General features: G+C 29.6%; 1 protein-coding gene across 3 annotated transcripts in view; it reads right to left on the minus strand.

Moving 5' to 3' along the window:
• Positions 1-6,781, minus strand: part of bi (T-box transcription factor bifid) — a 244,184-nt gene extending 237,403 nt beyond the window's left edge. For all 3 annotated transcript variants that reach the window (XM_070109744.1, XM_070109745.1, XM_070109743.1), the window contains exon 1: positions 6,475-6,781. The gene's annotated coding sequence lies outside the window, so the exon portion shown is untranslated. The remainder of the gene's footprint in view (positions 1-6,474) is intronic.
• Positions 6,782-7,178: the final 397 nt, after the last annotated feature.

Consider the following 7,178-nt stretch of genomic DNA (forward strand, 5'->3'; position numbering starts at 1 on the left):
GTGAAAAGTGTAGCTTAAAATTATAAGTGAAGTCAAAAGCTAGAAATTTTCTGGGAGAAGGTGTGAGTGAAAATTTAAGTTGAAGATGAATGTATAAATGTTTATGAAAGCTAAGTGAGAGGGAGTGCATGTGGGTGAATGAAGCAGGCGCATACATAAATATATTAGAGTAGAGGGAGTGTATAACTGTAATGGAGCTGGCAAATGGAGTTAAGCAGTGACAGGAAGTAACTAAAATTTGCATATGCGATAGGAGGAATATTTTGATGCAAGAAAACTTTTTTCTAATAATTTGAAATTTTTTCGCTTAATGAAATTTTCAAGTTTTTGCATTCATTTTTAAATTCTTTGCATTAGTTTTTACATTTTTTTCTATTAATTTTTAAATTTACGTAAAGTTACATACAAAATAATGAATTTTTTTTGTACATTTTTTACTTTGATTATTAAAAAGAATTCAAAAATTTGTAAAAGAAAATATACGCATAAGGTAGGGTTTACAAGAGTCAAAAATAATTTTTTATGTCGTAAAAATAAATCTAGCTAGAAAATGTTGCAAAAATGCAATTTGAAGAATTATAGCATGCTAGCAGGCGCTTAATGCTAAAAAATAACCATTAAAATAAAAAAACGGCATTGTTTTAAAAAAATATAGCATACCAACAGGCGCTGTGTATTCTTTCAGCAAATTAAAATTTTTGTTTTGAATAAATTTTGTGCATTTCCTATACACTCTTGTAAAAAACGAAACTTAAGTTATTATTATTTTCAAAAAGTTTAGTCTAGCCACGGGCGCTGCATATAAAAAATTTGTGCAAAAATATTTCTCGACAGTATTTTGGTGAAGATATAGTATAAATTGAGATAAAAATCAAAATTATTTTCAAAAAGAATAGCATACTATCAGGCGCTCAATGTAAAATTTTTGAGAAAAAGTAAAATATTTGTGAATTGAAAATTGAAAACAAGAATAATAGCATACTAACAGACGCTTAATGCTAAAATATCGCGTTAAAATTTAAAAAAAAACTATTGTACTATGTTTTCAAAAAGTATAGTATACCTTTAGGCGCTGTATATCTTTTTTATTTTTGTTTGATGAAATTTTATGCATTTCTAGTATATTTTTGTAGAAAATAGGAAGCTTATGTAAATTATGAATTTATTAAAGTTGAATTTCAAGCAACAATGTGGCAACCAAGTTGCTGGTTTTCTGACAAAATACACGCCACAGCTTACATACATACATTTATTTACTTATGCATGCACAAGTAGCATTTCCACTTATTAAATTTGTTGCTGTAATTGATTCCATTGATTTTCGTGCGCGGCAATTCAGCGAAATGGGATTAAAACACCTACAGGAAAAGCGTAAAGCCACCACTACCAGCAGCAAAACGACAACGGCCAATATCAAAGCAGTTATAACAACAGCATTAATAATAACAACAACAACAACAACAATCAAAAGTAACGCAATAAAAAGGAAAGCAACAACAAAAATATGAGAAAAAAAATGTATAAAAAAATCGTGAAAAAAGCGAAAGGAAAGCGTAACTCGGTAGAACGGCTAAAAAAATTAAATAAAAGTGTGCGCACCACAAAAGGAAGCGCCTTCAAAAATCGCTACCACCAAAGTCTTGCCACCGCTAGCACGTAACAATAATGCTTCTTGTGCTTATCCTTCCTGCATTTCTTCTCTCACCCGCTACACACTTGCACACATTGTTTGTTAGCAATAAAGCCAACAATGCGAAAATAAGGAAATGCGAAAGCAACAACAACAATTAGAACATCAAGGTATATTTATCAGCGCATGCGTTACGCAAGCAAGTGCGTAAGAAATGCAAGCTCACGCAGCGCTAGCTGAGCCTTAGCTTGCATAGTTTTTTTTTCTTTTTTTTGTACGATTTTTGGGTATTTGGATATATTTTCAGTGGTAGGGATGTATACAAAATTTCAGATCGATATTTCTAAAACTGTTTGACTAGTTTGCGTATATACATTCGAAACGAATATTTTTGGCACTACTTTTATTTAAAACGCCCATATGTAGGCTACAATTACTCGTATATCAAAATTGTTTGCGTTAGGGCCCCCAGCGGTAGGCTATATTTTGTGAATAATTATTTAGATTTTTATTTTTAATAAAAAGCACGCCGCAAACGCCTGTAGGTAGGCTAAACTAATCGCAAATACTACAGATTTTGTAATTATGACACATTTTAATGATGTTCTTATACATACTTCTCGCAAATTAGGCAAAGTTTAAAATTTTTAAACTGCTAAAAAGTGTATTACCAATATTCTTATATATATAAAATATATTTATATATAATATATTATAATTTTTGTTGAATATATTTTAAATGAAACAGGTTTCAAAAAAATTAGTTGGCTGTTTAGTAAGCCGCGATTGTACGGTATTTTTATCTTTATGTATTGCATTTTTTCGCTTATTTTATCACATAAGGACATCTATGTGTATATGCCTAAAGCTGTATTTCAAAACTGCCTAGCAACCATTTTTGTAATATTTGAAAAAAATTTCAAATGCATTAACATAGTGTTTTGCTATTTTATATGTCATACGCACACTTATGTATGTATATATGAGTAGAACCGAATTTCAAAACCGTTTTTGTTTTTGAAAAAAAAATTTCGAAATTAAAACTCTCTAAATATTTTACAAAAAAATTGCAGCGTACGTTAAGTTTGCGAGACAACATACTTGTTTTTCGCAGCTACAGATTTTTAATTGCTTTTGCAATTCTAAAAAATTTTTGAAAAATTTTCGAAACCAAAATCATCCAAATTTTTTTTGCAACAAAATCACAGCTATACACCAGCGGGCTTAGGACTTACGACAAAATATAATTTTTTGCGCGTATACAGGCTTTGAATGCACTTACATACACAAAAACTGCGTGTCGCCTACGGATATGCTACATTTTTTTATAGAAAGCACCTAAGCACTATATAAAACACGCTTAAATGTGGCATGACAAGCAAATATCTATAATAAAAACATAAAACTAACTATTTACAATAACAACAACAACACCAACACCAATGCGTGGCATGAAGTTATGCGTGCATATTGCAGCAAAAAGCGCCATGTATTGTAGTTGGCTAATAAAATGCTAACAAAACTATGCTAGCACTACGCATGTGTACGACAACAAACAAAAACAATAACAATAACAACAACGCGAATTATTGCTGTTATCAAGCAGAGTAAAACTAACAATTCTAGCTAAAATAATGCGATTACATATTTACAAAAGCCGGTACATACATATGTAGGTATATGTGCGTGCGGGTGCAAAAAGTGGGCAGCCGCTACAAAAGCAACAACAATAACAATTGCGAATAGTTGGCGGCAGCATCAATAATTCGCAATTGACATGTTAGATAAATTATTTACGGCAAATTGACACAAAAACTAATGTGCACCGTCAGCTGCTGACTGTGGCAACAACAATAAATAATCAACAGCAGCAACAACAATAAATTATAATGATTGCTAGTTGCTAGCAAATTGCCAGCTGCTGCTAACAGCGTCGGTCAGCGGTCGTTGGCAGGCATCAGTTTTAACACTATAAGTGCGATACAGCAGCGGCAACAACAACAATATCAACAACAACAACGATAAGCTAAACATTTTTGCACAATCAGTCAACAACAAATGAAATGCAGCCAGCTTGCGGTGATTGCATGCGATTTAATTTGTTGCTGCAATTTGCAACTGCTACAACAACAATAAAAATAGCAATAGCATTAACAACAACAACAACAATTTTATTATTACACCTATTGTTAGCTTGTTGGCTAGTTAGCTGGTTGGCAGCGTCTAATGATGATGTCGGTTGCCTGATAACTGCACTCACACACATACACACACCAATTATTCACACACATGTGTGCATGTGCATGTGTGCATATATCTTCATGTCAAATCTAATAAATCAAGTGATAAGTTGTTGATTGTTGCCTGTTCACTGCCTGCTGTTGCATGTGCCAGGTGTTTTTGTGTTGTTGTTTTTAATGTGGTTGTTGCAATAGTTTGCTGTCATTTCTATTGCAATTTGCTGATACATTATTAGCAGTGTGTTAACAACTATTGGCACATTATTGCAGCTGTTGTTGTTGTAGTTATTTGCTTGTGCTGTTATTGTTGTTGTTTTATTATATTGTATATATTGTGTACTGATATTGCAACAGCGGTCAATTATTAAACTTTTTGCATTAACGGAATTGAGACAGCCTCCCTAGGGTGGAGTAGAATCTTCCGCAAGAAAGTGAGGTTAGGTTTGGCTAAGTAGAAAAATGTACTACAGTTTTATATCAATCCATATGCTTTCTAGAACTTCTATTCAGTTTTCTGCGTGTACACGCCATTTTTGGAACCCTGGTCAGTTCAGTAAAGCTTTCTTTAGAAAATGAGGTTAGGTTAGGTTTAGTAGATGAATGTAAAAAAAGCTTGACACTTATTAAAATGCTCTCTCAAATCACTAAATGTTGTTTGGAATCAATTTTTTGATTTACTGAACCCATACAACGTTTCTTGATCTCGAGAAATGAATCACAATGTGAGGTTAGGTCCTGTAAAAGCAGTTTTTATAAAGCTACATGCTGCCTAGAATCTCTAGATGCTGTTTGGAATGTGTTAGAAGATTCAGTATAGCTTTAACAAAGTATGTAAAGTTAGGTTAGGTTAGTCGGCTGGCTGAAAAGTCGGTCCAATATAGAAAGGGATCAGCGAAAAATTCTCTTGATTTGATTCAACTGAGCCGTACATAATGTTGGGTTAAGTTTATCAAAAAGTCAAAGATATCAAGTCAAATATTTGTAGTTCAATAGCGCCTTAGGCAAAAATATAAAGTGAGGTTAGGTTTTTTATTCTCGGAATAATAGGTCTGCAATAAGCTCAAATATAATCTAATTTCATTATATGAAGAAAAATTGTAAAATTGCGCTTTTAGATATAATTAAAGGTTATGCTAGCATTACTAAGTGCAAAAAAAGAATCCAATATGTTTCAAGAGTTACGTACATACGAATTTTAGGTTATATAGAACAATTGAGTGTTGAAGTAACCATATATTAACTCAAATCTTATATACAAATCTAGTCTGTATGACTCTTCAGTAGACTTAGTTGATCAACATTTTTGTGAAATCGGTATACTTCTGTAACATAAATATATCTCTATCAACCTCAGTGATCTACAGGTGTGATAAAAACAGCTCTAACGGCATATCAATCGCTTTACAAACACATTAGTAACAACAAATCTCTTTGCGCTTATTGCGCTAGAAACTCGATCAAAATTATAATAATAAAGACCAGAAAGGCTATGTCTTATATATATATTGAATAAAAGCACTTGTTTGAGCACTCGGTTTATACATTCAAGTACTTATATATGAATACTTGCATATATGGAAGTATCGGAAAGAAGATAAATATTTAAATTTGATTGTCAAACCCAATTCGAATGCATGGCAGAGATGAACAGGCAGAAAATTCTAAATTTGTTTCGAAAAAAGTTTCTGAAATTCTGAAAGAATTGTGAAACTCTAGAATTTTTGAATTTTTTTTCTAAAAATTTTGCATTTCTGATATTTTTGGTTTTTTTCTAAGGTATTTGAAACTTAAGAACCTATTTACTGAATTTTGGTTTTTTAATTTTTGATTCCTTTTCAATAAAAATTGTTTCGAAATTGCGATTCTGATAATTTTAATTTTTTCCGACGAATTTCAAAAAAAATTCTGGAATTTTTTATTTCTAAAAATTTTGCATTTCCAAAATTTTTTCGTTTTTTCTAATGAATTCCAAGAAAATTTTGGAATTTTTAAACTTACTTTTTGAAATTTTTGCATTTCTGACATGTTTAATTTTTTCCCAAAAGTTTAAAAAAAATTTCGAATTTTTTCTGATAATTTCTGACTGAACAAAAAACATGCTGAATTTTTTAACTGATTATCTAAAATTTTTGCATATCTAATATTTTTAATTTTTTTCCGACAAGATTCAAAAAATATTTATGGAATTTCGAAGTTTTTTCTAAAAATTTCTGACAGAAAAAAAACCTTCTGGAGTTTTTTAACTGATTATCTAAAATTTTGGCATTTCTAATATTTTTAATGTATTTCGAGAAGTTTCAAAAAAAATTCTGGAATTTTTGAGTTTTTTTCTAAAAGTTTTGAAAAAATTTCTGAAATTTTTAATTATATTAAATTAAATTTTTTTTTTAATTTCTAATGTTATTTAACAGTTCTCTCAAAATTTCGGTATTTTTTTTTGTATTTTCGAATTTTCAATTTTTTCAAAATTTTCTAAACTTTAGCACATATATGTATTCAAAATCCAAATGTCAATTCGCCGCGCCGAAAAACCGTGGGAGTACAAACATTTTTTTATAAGAAAATATTGAATACTTATGTAATACTTAGAAAGTGTAAACAAACCTTTTTTATTGTTTTTATTTGCCTCAAATTCCACGGGTTAACAAGAATTTACTTTTGTTTTTTTGTTGTCACTTTATGAACCATATGTTTTGTATTGAATGCACACTATACACTTGTTGAAAGCTCTTGATTGTGTGTTAAGAAATCAAAATGTTTAATAAATTAGTTTAATTGTTAGCACTTTTTGTTTATATTTCCTACAAAACTGTTTCGAAAGCTTTTTTATATATTCGAATCTATGTTTATATGTATATCGCTACATATGTATTTGCCATATAATGCATTTGTTATGCTTTGTGTATTTTTCGAAAATCTGAAAGCAATTTTTTAGATATACCATATATTTATATATATTTTTTTAAATTTTTAATTATACAAATCAATAAAATTTAAATATTTTTCCGCGTTGAAACTCCTTTATTTTCAAGCATTTTAAAAAATAGGAATTGAATTTTTAGCAAAAATATATGCGTGAAACTTTTTAATATTGTGGGTTGGTCTGATATTCGAAAATGGTATTTAAAATTTTTTCAAGTCTAAAATGTTAGTATATTTTAAAATAAAATTTTGTCTCTAAAATTTTAGTAGTTTCTGAGTAAAGATTTTTCTTTGTTATTTATGTGCAATTAATTAATTTTAACTATTTAAATAAATTTTTTAAACAAAATTATTATTATAAGAAATAATTATTTATTTATTTATTT

Source organism: Bactrocera oleae, chromosome 5, assembly GCF_042242935.1.
Source record: "Bactrocera oleae isolate idBacOlea1 chromosome 5, idBacOlea1, whole genome shotgun sequence".
Taxonomy (NCBI): domain Eukaryota; kingdom Metazoa; phylum Arthropoda; class Insecta; order Diptera; family Tephritidae; genus Bactrocera; species Bactrocera oleae.